Below are 21,203 nucleotides of genomic sequence, written 5' to 3'. Positions count from 1 at the left end.
TCTATATTGATTAATGCAATTGCAAATATTCAAGGGAAGACACGAGATCATGATCCACTTATGGGAGAAAAAAAGAGGGCGAGTAGACGGAGAGGCTAAAAGACATGTGTAAAGGCTTTAACCATAAAAGAGTTAAGTGGAAGTTGAGTTGTGCAATTTTAGGGATTGTACTAACTTGGGAATATCAGTCGTGTGGCTGAGTGAGAACAAAGTATGATGGTTTTTTTTAATAAAGATGGTTCATGTTTAAACCTCACAAGTCAATATCTTGTAGACTCGTTAATATTCCAAAATACTAGATTAAAAGGATCATAATAACTATTTGGCTAACTTGTACTAATTGGGTTGGCTTTATAATACTCTAGACGGGTTTAAAGCAATATAGACAGGTCCAGAGCAATAATGCATAGTTTTCATTTGATAGCCATGACATTGGTTTGAATCACAAAAACTCTCTCTAAATTATAAAGGTACACCTTGCATTGGGATCCTAATGCTTTTAATATGGACATTTTTCTTAAGGAAAACATCTGCCTCCTAAACGAAAAGTGCTTAAGAGGTGCAAATTCTAGTTTTGCCACCTCTGCTCTAAAAGAATTGAAACAATAATACTATAGACCTTCCCAACCTATCAAACAAACTTTTCAATCCCCCATTACAAAAATTCAAAAGTCAAATACAAGCCCTGAACTAACTAAATAGAATATTTTGGCAGTCAATATGAATGAAAATTTTACTAAAACCAGAATAGAAATTGGATGATAGGAACCCACGAAAGTGGCAAGTTTAGGGTGCCGCAGCATTCTGGTGAAACTGCACCATGTAAACATTTACTTCCAAAAGCCCAATCAGACAGGACAACTCTAAGCCTATTAACACACAGCACATGCACAGAATGCCCGCTAAGTTTGGCATTTCAATTAGATAAATAAAATTTAGAAGTGTGAAATTCCAAGTCAACAATAGTGCCTGATTCATAACTAGGTTAGCCATTGAATATTTTCTTTTTCTTTTTCTTCCATCCACACACAGCCTAATGGTTTGAACCAAGTTACAATTTTATTATCTCATTGAAACTCCAACCCCTGTAGAGCTAACTAACTCTAAACCACTATGAAAACGAATTAGGGAAAATTTAACGCAATAGCATTGAACTGAACCAGTAGGTCAATTAAATGCAAAGAATGCTCAACCAACTAAGCAGGCTTCCTAAGAGAACTGCGGTATCTCCTCCTAAACTACTACCAACGAAGAACCATAGTTACCTACTTCTACAGAGGCATCTAAAGTGCAGTGTTAAAAGCACCGGCATGGGAATGAATAGCCAAGCTCGTTCAGCTGGTTGCCTAAAAAAACTTACCCAAGCACCATTTCTTAAGTCTTTCGCAGTAAACCTTAGGAGTGTCTTCAATAGAAATGCTACCATACTAAGGAAAAAAAAAAAAGTAAAGTGGAGAAATAGGTTGATTGAGAAGTTTACTCATTTTATGCTTGTGATTACTAAGCAACATTTGAAGACATTTAAATTTGTAGGATTACAATGCAACATTTGAAGACATTTCAATTTCCAAGTATCAAGCATTCAGTAGATGCGTATAAGAGATGGCAATTCTAAGGGATGAACTGTATTTCCAGTTTAAGTTGTAATATATTTGCTTACTGCTACATACAACTACTTGATTACAAACTAAGCATTCAATATCTTAAAAACTAAACTTGGCACTCAGACATCTTGATAACTAAGCCTGGCAATCGGCAGAATGTCACACAAAAGATATGCTGCATGCCAAAGCTAGAGAATACCAAGTTCTAGTGAGCAAGTAGAAATCCATATGCTTAACCATGTATAAACTCAGTTTAAAGCAAACATATTTGATATATTTAACATAGCTAAATATTACTGATATTAGAAAAAAAAATACGGAAGGGTGATTTAATAGAACTGCAGTTCCTCTGAGGCTTCATCAACATTATATCCATATGATCTAATATTAATCATCAAAGTCTCTACTAGCATTTAGTCCTTAATCACTGGCCATAATTTGATTATATGGATTGAAATAAAGAAAAATTTAGATGACCAAAATTAATTATCTGCAGTATATTGTATGTAATTTTCATTAGTATAAACATGAGCTATAATGGCTTGAATATGTTAAAATAGTTTAATAATCCAAAAAGTTTGGCAAATTACATCAATCCCAAATTAGAACATGGTAAGACAAAAGAAATAGGTTGGTAAGTGTTGAGTTAATTAAAGCGGCGCTTCAAAGGTGCTGAGCAATGAGAAAACATCAAGTTAACTCTTTGGAAAGCTTCTCTTTTGATGAAACAAGTATAAGCCAAAAAGAAAGATAGAGTATACAAGGACACTAATTGAAATGGGGAAGAAGTACTACGGAAAGGTATGCTTATCAAGATTGTTAGGCGTGCATTATGGAGAGAATATGCAAAAGCAGTAAGCAAGGGGATACGCTAACACAATACGCCCAGGTAGAAAGTAGAAATCAAGATTTAGAGAAAATAATAGTGCAAGATGTTATTGAAAAGAATCTAGCAAAATATTATTTACCCAGCAAATGAGGCTATAAAAAAAATGAATGGAAGACGGATGACACAAAAGGCTAACCAAAAAAGGTTAATCTTAATAAAACCCAGAGCTCGATTTAATGATTTAAAAAAAAAGATTTTGCTTTGAGATTTTCAGAGATCAGTAGAGAACAAATGGAATTTTCAGTGCAAGGCCTTCATTACTTGATGCAGGACTACTTTAGATGCTAATGCATAAATAAAATAAAATACAATCATGACTCAGAAATACAAGGACTCGATCGTGGCCGTAGATCGGCGAATACGTCACTGATAAACCTTGCACGCTGATCTGATGTCCCCATCATTACTATTTACAGTTTGTAACACAACATTCCTTTTCCATGATGATTCTTATACCAGATAACACATTGTTAGGAAATACATGAAGATCTCATGTAAACCCTAACTTGACGAAACAGCGAGAAAACCCCACAAATTTGATGGAAAACCAGAGAAAAACAATATTTTTATTGCAAGAATCAAACTAACGGAAGAAGAAAAAGCAAGATACAATTGATCCTCATTTCGAGATGAGGATCGAGCTCTCCCAATCCCTAGACGAAGCTAGAGCCCAAGACACCAAATCAGCCACAATAATCATGCATACCCCTAACCCTAATCCTCTTTCCTATTTAAAGCAAACAATTAAACAACATATAACCAAACATCCCTCCCCTAATTCTCCATATTTCCTTAATTATTTTTCTCCCAAATCAGCCCTCAAATCATCCCATAAATTTGCCCTCTTCAATTAGGAAACATTTCCTAATTAATCCCCCACCCAAAAAAAAAAACAGCTCCTAAATATGTCCTTTTCAATTATGAAATATTTCCTTATTAATCCCCTCTACATCAGCTCCCATATATGCTCTCTTTAATTATGAAACATCTCCTAATTCATTCCTTTTGATTAAGAACATTCCTAAAAAATTCCCTCTTGATTAGAAAATTTCCTAATTCCCTCCCAATCAAATTTGGACGGTCTATCAATACTCCCCTCCCAAAGTGTCACATTGTCCTCAAGATGGAACAAAGGAAACTACTGCTAAAGCACTTGACTATTAACAGTGGACTGTCACTGGGTCAAATGATCCCTACCTCCAGCATCTTCCTGATCAATCTCTCGATTGTATCATTCTGGATTTGAGGATAACGATATGGATGAACAGTGATATGTGAGACTATTTCCTTCAAGATGATAGCATGCTCGTGTTCCCGCAGAGGTGGAAATCCTTAAGGTGGCTAAAATATCTCATTGAATTGTTGAATTAAGGGCTGCACTGAAAGAGGAACATCCCCTCCCTCCTCCAATCTGATCCCCTCCAGCCTGTGTAGTTCCACCAGATAACCTTCCCCCACCTCTTGTATGCTCCTCACCATGGTTTTGAGTGATACCATTGCTTTGGATAGCCCTGCATCTCCCCCTATCACTAATCTTCTCTCTTCCACCACCAACTACACCCTAACACCAATGAGAGAAAATCCTCCCTCACCTGAACCCCCTGTATGGTCAAAACTACTCATCTACAAATCCCCTGGCCCATCTCCACCTTCTATGTACCCATCATCACTCCATGACATCCTGTATCCACCAATTTCACCCCTAATTGGTTCACGAACTAGTTGGAGATGAAATTTTGGGTAGCCCCACTGTCAATCAACACCATCACCTCCTTGCATGCTATTTCCCGCTTCACCTTAATGGTAAGATTCAGAGTGAATCCTACTATTGAATTCAGGGAGACCTCCGCCATATCCAGATGCAGCTTGTCCTCCATCTCTCTTTACCTGACTCTCACCTCCCTCAGTTTCCTCGTCATTACAGACGGTGAGAACCTGAAGAGTTTGTCCCTACACCTGTGCCCTGGATCTGGAGTATACTTCTCATCACATCTGAAACATAATTATTTCGCCCTCTTCTCCTGCATCTCCCTCTCCATCAGTCTTTTGAAGTTCCTCCCACTTCCTCCTCCTACTGGCTTCTCCCAAGGAGTCTCATGAATGTTGTCTGTTGCAGGTCCCTTAGGTGCTAAAAAAGTGGTAATCATCCTATAAGAGCCACCTGAATTGCTGCCCCTAGCTCCCATCTCTCGGTTCTTCTGATCCTCCACTAATTGTGCCAGCTCTATTGCCTCCCCCAAGTCACAAAATCTCATGACTCTCGCTGCGGACCTGATTTCTGATTTGAGTCCCTTTATGAAATTACCCTTCAAAACAGTATCCGATTATCGATCTAATAAATTGGCCTAGTACTCAAATCTCTCGCAATAATCTGTCACTAATCCTTCATGTACTAGTGCAAAGAACTGCTCATAGAAATCCCCTCCCCTGCCGGTTCGAAAATGTTCCAATAAGCATTCCTTGAACTCCCTCCAACTATGCATTGGAATCCCCATGTCTCTCCACTAGTACCAAGACAATGCCTTCCCCTCCAAACATAAGCCCGGTGCCATCAATTTTTCCTCCCCCGTCAACTCATTGACAGTGAAATACCTCTTCACCTTGTAAATCTACCAATGTGCATCCTCCCCTTCAAAAATGGGCAACAGTTCATCTCCCCTTCAAACGTAAGCTAACTCTCCCGATCTTTAGCTTAAGTACCTTCGAATCTCCCCCGTTTCCTTGAATTCCTCCATAATTTCTCCTTTCCCAAGTTTTGGCCCTTCCCAACTCTCCCGATCTTCCCATCCACGCTCATACCCAAACTCTTCTTCACTTTCTCCCCTCCTTCCTTCAAAATCAGTAATCCTCCTACCATAATCCCCCTCTTTTCTCTCCCAATCAGCACCCCTTGCTTCATGCCCCTCATAATCATGCCTCTCTCCATACCTTCCACCTTTACCCTCCATGATCTCCACGTCGTTTTCCCTCCTACAACATTCAGTATTCATAGTTCTTCCTACCAGCCCCTTTGTCTCCGATGCCACCATTTGAATTTGATTTTCTAATATCTTCTTCACAATATCATGATGATCGGAAACTTTTTCTTCCACGGATGAAATTCTATCTTTCACCGTTGCTTTCATTTGGCTCATCTCCCCTTGAGGCATTCCTCCAATGCATCCACTTTTTTGTCCGTCATCAATACGCTAATTTTTGTTGGACTCAAAAATCTGAATATTGATTCCAAAACAGCAAAACAGCCCCTTTCCGTTTAAAAATCAGTCGTTGATTTTATCAGAAAAGTCCCCCAAACAGTCCCAAAATCTGCTATGATATCAATTTGTTAGGAAATTCTTAAATAACAATATTGACGAAACAGCAAGAAAACTCCACAAATTTGATGGAAAACTAGAGAAAAACAGTAGTTCTATTGCAAGATCAAACTAACGAAAGAAGAAAAAGCAAGATACAATTGATCCTCAATCCCTAGACGATGCTAGGGCCCAAGACACCAAGAACCAAAGACACTAAATCAGACATAATAATCATGCATACCCCTAACCCTAATCCTCTCTTCCTATTTAAAGCAAATAATTAAACAACAAATACTCAAACAGCCCTCCCCTAATTCCCTCATATTTTCGCTTAATTATCAACCCCCCCCCCCCAAAAAAAAAAAATCAGCCCTCAAATCATCCCATAAATTTGCCCTCTTCAATTAGGAAAAATTTCCTAATTACCGCCCCACCCCAACCCAAATCAGCCCCTAAATATGTCATCTTCAATTAGAAAACATTTCATAATTAATCCCCTCTAAATCAGCTCCCATATATGCTCTCTTCAATAAGGAAACATCTCCGAACTCATTCCTTTTGATTAAGAACCTTCCTAAACAACTCCCTCTTGATTAGGAAATTTCTTAATTCCCTCTCAATCAAATTTGGCCGATCTATTACACATAATGTGGAAATTAATCTCAGCAGTAATCAACATAATATCCCAAATGACACACATTAATCATTGGTATTTCTTTCTCATTCAGTTTTATGCATTATCTTTTACACAAATAAATTTCTATCAGCTATCTTTAACTGAGCTCGAAAATCACTGTTTTCATTAGTTTTGCTCCATGCTTTGAATCTTTGAGCTCATGATTCAACAAATATAACTGAAATAGTTCATGCACGCAGAGCCTGGAGAACAGTACCCCAAAAACTAGCTTAAAAAAACAATAATTCCTAGCCAATCAAGAAATAACTAAAATAACACCCAAGAGTAAGGTGGCTTAAATAGGAGCTTAACCAACAATGATATTGGGCACTCAAGCTCTCTTGTCACTATCTTTGGATGTGTTGAAACATAATAGATAGATAGTTTTATGCACAATTGAGAACAGGCATCCTTTCACAGTTACTATGACTAATGTAATTGAGGCCAAAAATGTTAACAGTAAACAACAGGCTCAGGTGCCTAACATAAAATATAATATGGAGGCAGGCATGTTTAGTATTGAAAATGCTCGGCACACACTGTACAAGACATACACATATATAATCACATACGAATGAAATTGCCCCATCCATTGAAGCATACACACAAATCAACGCATGCATGATTAAAGCACAAATAATGCAGCAAAGCACAACAAATAGTAAATCCGCTCACATACCAATTAAAGTGGATAAGAAAAGGTCAAATGTAGAAAGCTCAAATATCATCATTTATGAAAAGCAATGAAGCACTAATTGAACATATCTCAACCCAAAAACACATTAACCTGATCATACAAATCTATAGATACAAACCAAATTGTGTAGGGGTACCTAAACATATAAGCATTCCTATCACGATCTCACTCTGTACCCCTAAGGCCTCTTCATTCCTAATTGCCATCACAGCTCTCCTGCTCTCAAAGTTCTATTAACCTTCTTTCCTCATCCTCAGCTAGCAGCAATTGCCATGCATCAAAGACTTCTAGGGCTGCAAATGAACCTCCGTTTGACAAGCAACTTGTAGCTCGACTCATTTACAGCTCGTTCATAATCATTTTTTTAAATAATCAAATAAGTCTGAACAATTTTTGAAATACTCGACTATTAAATAATCAAACTTGAACAATTATGTGTTCAGCTCGTTTATGTTCGTGAACATGCTTGATATAAAGCTCATTAAGAAGCTTGATTAAATCTTTATTTTATATGTTTTAACATAATTTTTAATTTTAATATAATAAATTATTCTTATTTAAAAAAAATAATTTTATTTTTTATGTTATACTCTTTTAATATAATGGATTTGTTCATGAACAATAGATATTTATTCATGTTTGTTGGTTGTTTGTTTAAAGTATTTATGAACAAGCTTGTTTATAAGAAAAATTATTTTTTGAGCTTTATACGTGAACAGACTCATATATATTAAAAACATGCTAATTATTTGTGAAATCTGATTGTTTTGATCAATTGGGTTGTAATATGTCTCTGACCTCAATTCAATCTATTGAGCTTGCTGGGGGTTACAGAGGGTTTTGCCCCTGCTTGGGTTCATGTGCAAAGCCATCCGAATTTTTTTTCCATACAACACCCCAATGTTGTGTACCCAAGCGAGTCGGCATAGCAAAAAAGACATAGTGGAGTGATACGACGCTCCAAACCTCGTTACTACCGTGCTTCCAAGGTGCATTGCAGCATTCCCAACCCCAGTGTTGTGGCGCTATCATGCAAACAAGAGAGAGAATTGAGCGCCATAATGATGTGACGCAGACAGAGCATTTTTATTAATGATTGCATCCCTTGGTTGTTGTTATTGATCTCTTTGTTTATTCTTGTGTAAGAATAGTGCTAAAGAGAAGAGAAATAAAGAGTGAGTGAGAGATAAGAGATATGTACTGTTTCTCCTAATTTTCATAGTGAATTTTCTTGATATAGTGTGGCTCCATGGTTTTTTTCCCAGTTTTGAGTTTTTCCACATTAAATCTTGGTGTTCTTTTAATTCTGTTTCTTCTATCTTTCTTGTTAGTTTCATTGAGTGATTTTCTTCTCCCCAACAAAATACTCACTAGATGTGTTCGTAAACAAGCTTTAAGTAATTTTTTTTTAGTATGCTTGATAAGGCTCATTTGTTTAAAGCTCAATAAGTACAAAATGAATTAAATATGAACCTCTATCATTTTAAATGAACTAAACTTGAACACAAATAAAAAAGCTCGAATCGAGCTCGAACAAAACTTGAACAAGTTGATAATACATGAGCTCAAATATGAACAAGCACTTACTCGACTCGGCTTGATTTGTTTGCAACCCTAGAGACAAGAGACACAGGGATGAAGTCAGAGTAAGCGGGAGTAGGATATGAGAACTAGAAGGAAGAGACTAAAAAAGAGAAAATGGAGGGAAAGCAAAAAAATAAAGAGATAAGAAAAAATGGGGAAAAAATTCTAGAAAAGTGTGGGATAAGGAGATGGAGGGATTGATAGAAAAAAGAGAAACAACTTGGATAAAAGATATCACATCATAGTTAGTTCATGATTAGAACTTGGCCACACGAAAATGAGGATCTCCCTTTGTTGTCATTAATATGGAACAGCTACAATGGGAGACTGTTACGCCGGCCCAGGAGGGGCCGGCCGGTCCATGTCTACTCGCGACGGAACCGCGAACAGCAGGCGGAACCGAGCGGGCGAAGCGAAGCCGACGGGGGCCAGGGAAGATTTTTGGGAGGGAAATTTTGAATGCGAGGGGCTGTTTAGACATTTTGTAAAACTCCTTTATGGTTAATTAGGAGTTTTGGGTGTGAATGAGAGATTATCTTGCATTTTGAATATTGTTGAGATCTAGGTTTTCTTGTTCTTGGGCTCTAGACTACGGCTAGAGATTTAGAGAGTTTTTCCTTCCTCTCGAATCGAAGGAAAATTGTATCTTACTTGTCTCTTGCATCTACTAGTGGAATACAACCATTTGCTATTGATTTCCTACGTTTTCTCTCAGTTTTTCCCCACTTTTCCGCTGTTTTCACTGCTTTCTTGTGCGGGACAGCATTTGGCGAGGAGATTTGCACTAGAGACGCATAGAAAATACTTGATCCCAAGTATTTCCTATCAGAGACCTACAATAGAGAATGGGAAAATTTACCTTCAACAACATCTCTAGTCATATTAACAAGAAGAATATTATCAACAAAAAGCATACACCAGGGTAAAACCTCTTGCAAATGTCTGGTGAGAACATCCATGAGAAAAAAGATATGGGCTTAAGGCTGATCCTTGATGTAATCCAACTGAAATAGGAAAATACTTGGTCAAACCACTTTGTGTTTGAACAGAAGCCACAACTCCTGCATACATATACTTAATGACTTGAATATAAGCATTATTAACCACTTTCTTTTCTAAAACTCTCCATAGCACTTCTCTTGGAACTTTATCATATGTTTTCTCTAAATCAATAAATATCATATGTAGATCCTCCTTATTCTCTCTATACTTCTCCATCAAACCTCTCAATAAATGTATAGTTTCCATAGTAGGCCTACCCTGCATGAATTGAGAAACATTAGTAACCTATGCTCCATAACTCTCTCCCAAAGTTTTAAAGTATGAAACATCAACTTAATTCCTCTATAATTCGCACAATCTTGTGCATCACCTTTATTCTTAAAATTAGGAATCAACACACTCATTTGGCATCTTTTATCTTCAAAATAATATTAAAAAGTTTAGTAAATCAAGAAATTCCTTCATCTCCTAAGCATTTTCACACCTCTATTGGAATATCATCAGGTCCACCAGCTTTTCACACATCATTCTCTTTAAAACCTCTCTAATTTCGACTTTACTAATACGCCGATAAAAATAAAAATCTTAATTTTCATTTAGGGTTTTAAGGCCACTAAAATCAATCGTATTCTCACAATCTTCATTGAAAAGTTTAGCAAAATAACTCATCAACCTTTGCTTATTTTCTTTGTTTATTGTAGATCTATAATCTTTCCATAGATCAACGTATTTTGTTCTTCATATGCATCAAATAATACTAGATAAATCATCTCATATGGTCTCTTGAAAGAATTTAGAAATAGTTTTTTCCATGAAAAATGGAAGAAAATAAAAGTCACTTTTTGATTTCATCCTTAATGTACTTCACTAGAAATGAATCCTACATAACTCTCCAACAATGCCAACAATATTCATAAAATAGATGCACATATATGTCCATTACCTACAGATTGTTACATAAACGAATAGAAGAAAGATGACCAAGAGCTTTGCAAAAGACACCTTCCACTTGTTCTGACCAGCAACATGAGTAATAATTTCCTTGAGAAGAAAAACAACCCGTATAAAAAAACAATCTACTCCAATATGTTTAGTTCATTTATAGAAAATAAGAATACTAGCAAATTAGATGGGATGCAAATGCCATGATAAAGAGTCACATGGAGAGAAATTTGAATGCCATAATAAAGAGTCATATGCTGCATAGCAAGAAAACAAAAATCTTTTAAAAGAAAATTTACCTATACCTTTTCACATGCATAATGAGTTATAGCTTTGTACTAACATTAGCTATGGGTACAATAATATGTTTCTTGCTTTTCCATGTGACCAAAGTTCCCCAAATAAAGATGCATATCACAAGGTTGACTTTCAATCTTAAATTGAGCCATAACATATTCAGTATCGGAGAATGCTTCAAAGTTCAAATGGTTAATTTTAGCATACAAAAACCCTTGTGATGTATCTAACAATTCAAGGTACATCTTCCTAATGATTTTCTTTTTTCAAATTTTAAACGTAATTTTTCACATATCCAATGGTGAATAAAATATCAATCCCGGTAACAATTAGATAAACAACTTAACAACTAACATTCGATATTTAGATGAATCATCAACAGCTGCTTCATCATTAGTACGGTTTGAGTTTCTATATAGGTATGAATATGCTTACAACCAAGAAGGCACGTTTCTTTAAAAGGATTATGATACGCCCTAGGGTTCCACAATTTCGGTTTTGCCCTAATTTCCCCGAAAAATGAGGAATTTCTCCACCAAAAGCAAAGAGAAACAATCACAAGAGGGTTGAGATGAAAAGCAAGAACCTTTGCATTACAAAGCCAAGAGAAAACAAGATAAGTTTGTCCACTTCGAGAAGGACAAGATCTCCCACAAGAAAACCCTAGAAAAGAACAAGAAGGAAACTAGAAGAAGAAAACTAGAAAGAGAATACACTTTTCATAATGCCTCCAACTAAACCCTAATGGCCCCCTTCATACAATCCAAAAGTCCCTCACATCCCCAAATTACCCCCACTTAAGTGGGTGGGCCATGCCTCCAACTAAACCCTAATGGCCCCCCTTCATACAATCCAAAAGTCCCTCACATCCCCAAATTACCCCCACTTAAGTGGGTGGGCCCCTTTTTGTCCAGCCGGTCCGCCCGCCTCCCATAGACCCGCACGGGTCTAGGATGGACCGGGTGAACCGGTCCATCAGATTAATGGAACATTTTCTTGAGGAAAGTGATACTCCTTTTTGTACAATAGGAAAAATTCAATTTCAAAGAAATATTTTGGTTGTCTAAGAACTTCGGAGACAAACCAAGTTTGTAAGTAATCTTTTACCTTAGAGGTTGTTAGATCACTTCTAATGAGTAAGATATTGTCAACGTAAATAGCTACTATGGCGGAGCTTGCAAGTGTATGCTTCATGAAGATTAAGTGATCGGCAGTGTTGTTGCAATAACTAAACTTAACCAGAACTTTGAAAAGTTTGTCAAATCAGGTTCGTAAACTTTGTTTAAGACCATAGAAAGCCTCCTAAGTGGACATGTACTAGTCTTCCCCTACGTAACATACCTAAGGGTTGCTCCATATAAACTATTTCTAGCAACTCACCATAAAGGAAGGCATTACTTACGTTCATTTGAAGTATAATCCAACTTTGATTTATTGATATTGACAAAAGAATTATGATGATGTTTTAGGATGCACCTGGGGAGAAAGTGTCTGATGAGGACATCCGACATTGGAGAGTCTATCAGAGGCGTGGTCGGCGATTTATGACCACGATCGCACCACTTTATTTTTTATTATCATTGCATTAGAATCATTGTATTATAATTAGTTTATTTTTGTTATTATTGCATTTTCCATTTATACCCTCACTTGAGGGCCTAATCATGTGTAAGCCATAGGGGCATGTTGATCTTTTATTCTCTTTCATTGTGTGAGGCTATTTAAAAGCCACTTCCTCCTATTTTGAGGTTAATGATGATTATTACAAGAAATTTTTGCACTTGTGTGTTTTGGGAGAGCTTGAGAGTTCTTGCCTTCTTGGAGAGATTGAAGTCCCTAGGTGAGGGCATCGCAATACCCACCAACCGCAAGAAGCGTCCGGGTTTGTGGTCGATTTCCTCTTTTCCCTTCCTTCCCTCTTCCCCACAAACCGCCGGCCACATCCCCTCCTTAATTAATTAATTCCTCAATTGGGCTTCCAATTAGGGGAATTAATTAACAAACCTCTCTCCTCGTTCCCTCTCTCCTATCTAATTAATACATCCAATTAAATACCAACCAATAAAGTTTGATTTGGTCGGCCCCCCTTCCCTCCCTTCTCCAATAAATTAGGAAATTTAAAACTCAAATTTTCCTCCCCTTTTCTCCACCAATTCTCAACCAAAATTCCCTAATTTCCCCAAGCTTGGCCGGCCCCTTCCTCCCTCCTTGGAGTAAACTCTTTTTCCCCTCCACCGATATTGATCCCAAAGGGATTTCCACTTAGTCCATTGCTGTCCAGATTTCCTGGATATACCAGAATTGTTGTCTTGAAAGTCCAACCTCGGTTTCTTGCTATTCCAACATCCGGGGATCCGTTGTGTGTTGTTCAGAATGTCCCGGTTGCTGTCCTGAAGATTCCTAATTGTTGTCCAAAGGTTCCAGCAAGTTTCTATTGTTGTCATGCCGTCCGGAAGGTTCCTGTTTGCTACCCGGAAGGCTCCGTACGGCTGTCCTCACGCAGAACTTCCTCGAAATCGACCACCAAGACTCCGGATCTTCCTCCTCGTACTTCAAACCAAGCCTAATAACTTGACGAAAGTGAACACTTCCTCCAAATTTTATATCTTCCTAATTGCTCTCGATTGTGGTCATAATTTATTCATAAAGATTGTGTTAACTCCCTCCGCTAAGCCTAGTAATCTAGAGAGTGAGTGAGTTGACTCACATGGTACCTAATCTCATTGTTAATTTCGGGATTTCTCGTTGAAAATCCTTTGTGTATGCTATGCTTGAATAATTGATTATTTTGTGATCTTAACTTCTAGTTGTGTGACTTTGCGTAAGCTAGTTTCACCCATCTCTCGTTTTCTTTTATTTTTTAAATCGCTACAAGTTTAATATTTAATATTGCTATCATCTAAAAGCGTGCAACTTCTTATTTAACATTACCTAAGCATTTAAGTCCTACATCAATGTCAAAATAGTATATCCCATGGAGTTAGAAGAACCGTTTAGCTGCCAACCATACTTTATAATGACCAATCGATCCATGTAGATGAAACCTGATAGTGAATGCTTGCTAACAAACAATCATTTTGAACTTAAGGGAACAACCAAATCCCCCTTTTGATTACTGAGAAGAGAATCGATTTCAATAACCATAGAGCATTTTCATAAAGTATTTTGCAACATAATTTGACATGCCCTGGGAATGATATAAAATTTTGAGTTAAGGCATATGTACAGAATGAAGTGGATAAATGATCCAATGGAATATATCTGAATAAGATAACCAACACAGAACTTTTTTTACCTCTATGAAGGGCAATAGATAAATCCGTAAATGTAAGTCAAATGGCTTATTAGCTGTTGAACATTCCATTGAATCTAAATGTGGTTGGGATGTATCATCTTGGATGGAGGTTGAGGCCAATGTGAGCATATCTATAGAGGTATAAAGACATGAAGAGGACTTGATAAGGAGGGCTTTGGGGTGGACAAAGGAGAAAAGAAAGTCTAATAAGAGATTATATCAATGAAAGTAAATAGTTGTCATGCGAACGGGACTCATAGCATCAATAACTTTTCCGGCTATAAGACTACCCAATGAAGATACACCAAATAGCACGAAGAGAGTTTGTCTGGCAAGAAAAACACATTACCAAAGCATGCACAGCCAAAGATCCAAAATGTATGGGGAAAGTAAGTTGATTGAAATAAAGAGTAGATATGGTGAGTTGTGGCCTAGAAGTGGAGAAGGGATTTAATTAAATAGAGAGTAGGCAGTCAAGACAACATCCCTCTGTAACTCACAAGGAACAGTAAAACAAAATACCAATACCTTGGCAACATCAAATAGTTTATGATTTTTGGATTAAGTAACACCATTATGTTGAGAGAAATAGGGTAATATCATTGGGGAAGCAGAAGGGGAGAAACTAAAATTACATGAAATCTAAAGAATTATTAGTAAGGTTTTAATGAAGGAAAAAAATTGAATTTTCATTTATTGATAAAAATTTTAAAATACAGAACAGACCTCAAAGAGATGCTTGAGTAAGTAGACCTAAGTAGCTTGTAATATCTTGTGAAAAAAAAAAAATTAATGAAAGTAACAAAATATCGAATGCCTTGATAATTAAGGACCCTAATTGACCAAGTAAATTAACTCAAAAAGATGGGGAGTAGAAGGTAGAGGATGGAAAGGACACAGTGCCATTTACAAAGTCATATGCATGATATTCAATATTCTAGTGTAGTGTAAATCCGGTTCGGTCCGGCCGGTTCAGCCAGACCTATTAAAAAGCATCGGAGTCTTTTCGCAAAATAGAAGTATCCGCGAACAGGCAGAGGGAGGACGTCTGAGGAGGAACCGAACGCATGCGTAGGAGGTTTTTGGAGTTTTCGATTCGCCATTTTTAGCAATCCATCGTGTTTGGGGATAAGAAACAACAACTCCTCTTCATTTCTATCGCCAAAGAAGTAGAGCTTAGGAAGAAACGAAAGGAATGACCGAAAGAAAGAGGGAAAAAGGTTTGTTTTTCATTTTTGTATAAATTGTTTCCTAATTCTTTATCTAATTAATGGAAACATTAAATTGAAGATAAGAAAGACATTTGGAAGCGAGAAGAGGGATTTGTGAGGGAGAAAGAGAAAGATTTTGGGATTTGGAAAATCCCCTCGTTGTAAGTAAAAATTCATTTCATATAAATTTTTCTTAGATTTATTGTTAAAGCATATTTGTTTTATGAAAATTTTATTGTTTAAATTTTAGGAATTTTGGAAGGAAAGAAAGCAAGTTGTAGGAGGAATTCTTTAAGAATTCAACAAAAAAAGGAAGTTGAAGCTGAGGTTGTGACAAGGATCGAAGATTTGAAAGATTAAAGTGGGTAATTATAGTTGTGAACTTTTTAATATTTTTATATTTTCTTTCGAACAAGACATAAATTTTAAATCATGGTTTTACTTCTTTTTTGAAACTATCATGTGTGAAACGATGTAAGTTCAAATGCATAAATAAATATAGATATTGTTACGCAGAAAATAAATGAATGAAATGTCATGAATGAAATTGTATGTATATGTGAAAAGGATATAGAAAGATATAGAAATATATATATGATACATATATGTATAAAGAAAGTATGCATACGAATGAATGATATATGAAAATAAATGAAAATAAATAAATAAATGAATGAAAAGGGAAAATGATATGCATGCAAAATTTACAGTAGTTCACTCCCGTATGGTACTAGCTGGGGAAGCAACGTACCCATGAACGTAAAAGGAAAAGGTTATGGAAAAGGAAATGGAAATGGAAATGGAAAAATGAACAATTATAATGATTATACCTTTGGTATATTTAGACGGTGCTCATGTACTAATTAAATGGAAAAATGAACATATTATAAAGTATTATAAATGTTATAAATGAGTATGATACAACATGTATAAGTGCATGAATAGTATAAAATGAACAAAGAAAGGAAATGTATGTCAATGTTATATGAATAGACTTATATTAAAGGTTAATTGTATTGTACTTATACATATTAATTGTTATAGAAATTACCTACTAAGTTTACTTTGTAAACTCATTCCATTAAATAAATGTTTTAGGTAAGATTCCAAAGATTAGAAATGGCCGGAAGGGAAGAATTTATTTATAGAAGACGACGCAATAATGAAAATAAGTAAATTATAATTGTTGTAATTATTAGCTTTGAAAATTGAAATGAAAAGAATTTATGGAATATCTTCGTTTTAGTGGCTCTTCAGTTGTTTTGAGAGATTTTATATTAATGTTATCATTTAAAAGAATGGAATGTTAATAAAGTCTGACTCTTAGTTCCCACCTCATTAAGTCGAGCATCTGGGTCAAGTCGTGACATGTAGAGACAAATCAAATGATAAAATCTCAAAGTCTGTAGAGAAGATGTGATGATACTATCGACAATGCTAATGACAAGTGGCAATAGTGGATGAAAGAATCAGACATCAAGAAGTAGATTGCACCGGCTTCAACATCTCCAACAATCATTTCTTTGAGTTGAGATCTTGAAAGACACAATAAAAGGGATAAAAGGTTACCAAATAATTATGAGATTTACTAAGAATATGAATAAATAATAAATTTAAAATAAGTTATATATATATATATATATTAGAGAGAGAGAGAGAGAGAGAGAGAGAGAGAGAGTCCTAAGGAATCACAATATCATTTCTAGATATAAGAGAGGGAACCCATCAACCATAATCACAAGAGGAAGGCAAGTCATGTAAAGGGAGGGAATCCATAAACACATAATATGAGAAGAGCCACAAAGCTAAAATCTAGGACATACCTAAGAAGGTAGATGATCTTTATAGGCCAACCAAAAAGGAACAATTTTTTTCTCTTATATAATTATTTAATCATGTTAAGGAAAAAAAAATCTTTTTGATATTTTTTTTATAAACCTATTCCAAATAATTATTAATAGATAGTAGGTACAATACCACTTTGAGATAAGTAGATTTGAAGCTATTTATAGCTAAGGAGGGCACAAAGTGAGTTATAAATCGAGCAAATTGGGCTAAAAACCAGGAATCATATCGCTTTTGTTACAGTTAAGGAGGGCACAAAGTGAGTCATAATTATTTAGTTTAAAAGTATTAGGTCAGGCTCAAATATGTGACCTCAACCTTAGAAACTAGGGAGCATATTGCTTGGGCTGGAGCTTATTAATACAACAACAACAACATCAAGCCTTTGTCCCACTACGTATACATGAATCCTTTTTACCATTGTGTCCTGTTAAAAGTCAAATTCACATTAAATCTAATAAAGAAAGATCACTTCTAATATTTTCTAAACAAATATTTTTAGGTCTACCTCTGCCTTTCTTAACATAAGACAAATCTAAAACCTCAACTTTCCTAACCGGATCATCGGAAGACCTCCGTTTAATGTGACCAAACCATCTAAGGCGACTCTCTCTAATCTTATCTTCCACTGGAGCTACTCCAACATTTTCACGTATATGCTCATTTCGTATCCTATCTCTAAGAGTAAAGCCACTCATCCACCTAAGCATCCTCACTTTGTAACACTTAACTTAGTATTATGCTTCTCTTTTAATGACCAACATTCGGCGCCATAAAGCATTGCAGGTCTCACCACCATCTTATAGATTTTTTCCTTAAGTTTGAGGGGGACTTTTCTATCGCACAACAAGCCCGATGCATTCCTCCACTTCAATCATCCAACATGAATTCTACTGATAATATCCCCATCTCTTAAACCATCACTCTGAACAATAGATTCAAGATATCTAAAATATGTACTCTTATTAATGACTTGATCGCCCAAAGTCACAATCCCCTCACTAGGTCTATTGCTACTAAAATTACAATCAATTTATTCAGTTTTAGATCTACTCAAGCGAAAACCTTTGGACTCTCAGGTTGACCTCCATAATTCAAGTTTACCTTCAACTCTCTCTTTAGTTTTATCAACAAGAAGAATATCATCAGCAAAAAGTATACACCAAGGTACATCCTTTTGCAAATGTCTAGTGAGAACATCCATCACTAAAGCAAACAGATATGGGCTTAAGGCTGATCCTAGGGGTGTCAATTTCGGGTCACGGGTCGGGTTCGGGTCGAACCCGGAACTGACCCGGGCTCAAACGGGTCAACCCTAACCCGACCCGGGTAGACAAACGGGTCGGAAAACCGAACCCGGACCCGACCCGGCCCGGGTCAACCCAAACCCGACCCGTTTTTTAAACGGGTCGATTTCTGGAACCCGAACCCGACCCGTTTTGAAATCGGGTCGGGTTCAACACGGATTTTCCGGGTCGGGTCCGGGTCGGGTTTTCGTGTCGTGTCAAATATTGACACCCCTAGCTGATCCTTGATGTCATCCAACTGAAATAGGAAAATACTTGGTCAAACCACCTTGTGTTTGAACACAAGTAATAGCTCCTGCATACATATCTTTAATGATTTAAATATAAGCATTATTAACTCCTATCTTTTCAAAAACTCTCCACAACACTTCTCTTGGAACTTTATCATATGCTTTCTCTATATCAATAAATATCATATGTAGATCATCATTATTCTCTCTATATTTCTCCAACAAACCTCTCAATAAATGTATGGCTTCCATAGTAGACCTACTCGGCATGAATCCAATTTGATTTTGAGAAACATTAGTTATCACGCCGTAACCTATGCTCTATAACTCGCTCTCATAGTTTTAATGTATGACACATTAACTTAATTCCTCTATAATTCGCACACTCTTGTGCATCAACTTTATTCTTAAAAATAGGAATTAACACACTCATTCTCCACTCATCTGAGATCTTTTTAGTTTTCAAAATAATATTAAAAAGTTTAGTAAGCCAAGAAATTCCTTCATCTCCTAAGCATTTCTACATCTCTATTGGAATATCATTAGGTCCAACAGCTTTTCCACACTTCATTTTCTTTAAAGCATCTCTAACTTCAATTTTACTAATACGTCGATAAAAAAAAATCTTTATTTTCATTTAGGGTGCTAAAGTTACTAAAGTCAATCGTATTTTCACATTTTTCATTAAAAAGTTTAGCAAAATATCTCATTCACCTTTGTTGAATATCATCATCTAAAAAAAGTACTTTTTGATATTCATCCTTGATACACTTCACTTGAACTAAATCCTTACTACTCATATCTCTTTGTTTGGCTAACTTATACATATATCTTTCTTCCTCCTCAGTATTTAATTTATTATATAAATAATTAAAAGCTAAGCTCTTTGCATCACAAATAACTTTCTTAGATTTTTTACGTGCCTCTTTATAGTTTTCTCAATTATCAGAATTTTTACATCTAAACTAATTTTTATAATAAATCTTCTTATTTTTTATCTTTTCTTGCACATTTGGATTCCACCACCAACTATTTTTATTATTATGAGATTTTTCCTTCAAAACTCCAAGCATATCTTTTGTAATATTCTTAATATCACTAGCCACTTTTTCCCATATAACTGATGCGGAAAACTAGATAGAAAGAACTAAGAGGGGAGAACACCATAACAAGTAGAACATTACTCAATTCAATATTTAGAATGCCAACATCCAAACAAACTTCAAAACAAACGAAAACCAAATAATCGAAACAAAATTAAAAATAAAAACAACTATCCTTAGAACAACCGACAAACGATTTCCTCACATGCAACGAAATAGTAGGCAATATAAAAGATGTACTTAAGGGCATGCAAACCAAGGGTCCACCACAGCTACTTGGACCAACGTCCACCAAAACTCCTCCAGCAAATGCTACCAAACCCGGCCAACCAACACTTCCAAGAGCTCAAGAAGAAAGATACAAGTTGAGTGGAACTTGCGGAGAAAAGAAAGAGGTAAGAAGCCCAAGAAGAAAGTGTAGAGAGGAAGAGAGAAATGGAACAAGCTCTCAAGCTTTTCCAAAGAAGAAACCCTCAGGTTTTTTAGAGACTTTGCTCAAATAATCAACAACCTTTCATGTTTTAGAACACCTCAAATTTATAAGAGAAAAGGGGGCAAGAGGATAGCCAAAACCACCTCCAATGAAACCAATCAGGTAAGGGGAAATGGAAGGCCAGCAGGCGGTCCAGCAACAGCACCCGAAGAGCCACACAGGGAACCGGAAAGGCAACCACGGGAGACCGGAACGGGCACCACAAGGAACCAGAACAGGCAGCCACGGGAAAAGGAGCCAGCAAAGGGAAATCGAAGGGCCACAGAGAAGGGGAAAGAGCAAGATTTCACTCCACATAATGAGCTAAAAAGTAGGAGAACTATCCATCATAATGAGCTGAAAATAGCAACTCAACATTAATGAGTTGAAACATAGAAGCTCCCCAAAAACACTGCCAAAAACCAAGCAGTCAAGCCCAAACCGAGAACCAACTAGCAACCCAAGAGCCAAGGCACCAAGATAGCTAGCACACCCAAAGATTGTCAAGCCCAAGCACTACCTACACATGATCATTGGATGTCTTCCATCATAGTGTAGCATAAAAAAAAAACTATAGCATTCAAATTACAAAAAAAATTAAATTTGCATGCATCAATAACATTAGCATCCTCGTGCACAGATAAAATCTTAAAATCTAAAATCTTACTCTCAAAAATACTTTTGTTAATATTCTTTAAAAGCCCCTATCTAATCCTAGAATATCCTTTTACTTTATTTTTTATTTTCTTCCAT

The 21,203-nt window shown here is 36.3% G+C and overlaps 1 protein-coding gene across 4 annotated transcripts in view; it reads right to left on the bottom strand.

Moving 5' to 3' along the window:
• The window catches only part of LOC110111234, a 40,538-nt gene that overhangs the window by 14,261 nt on the left and 5,074 nt on the right, over nt 1–21,203 (bottom strand). Inside the window, exon 2 of one of the 4 annotated variants that reach the window (XM_028698482.1) lies at nt 10,692–10,789. The exons of 2 other annotated variants lie outside the window; for them this stretch is intronic. The gene's annotated coding sequence lies outside the window, so the exon portion shown is untranslated. The remainder of the gene's footprint in view (nt 1–10,691; nt 10,790–21,203) is intronic. One more of the 4 variants, XM_028698483.1, reaches the window with a different exon arrangement.

Source organism: Dendrobium catenatum, unplaced genomic scaffold, assembly GCF_001605985.2.
Source record: "Dendrobium catenatum unplaced genomic scaffold, ASM160598v2 fragScaff_scaffold_1090, whole genome shotgun sequence".
Classification (NCBI taxonomy): domain Eukaryota; kingdom Viridiplantae; phylum Streptophyta; class Magnoliopsida; order Asparagales; family Orchidaceae; genus Dendrobium; species Dendrobium catenatum.
Note: the sequence above shows the minus strand (reverse complement) of the source record. Positions and strands in the feature narration are given on the sequence as shown.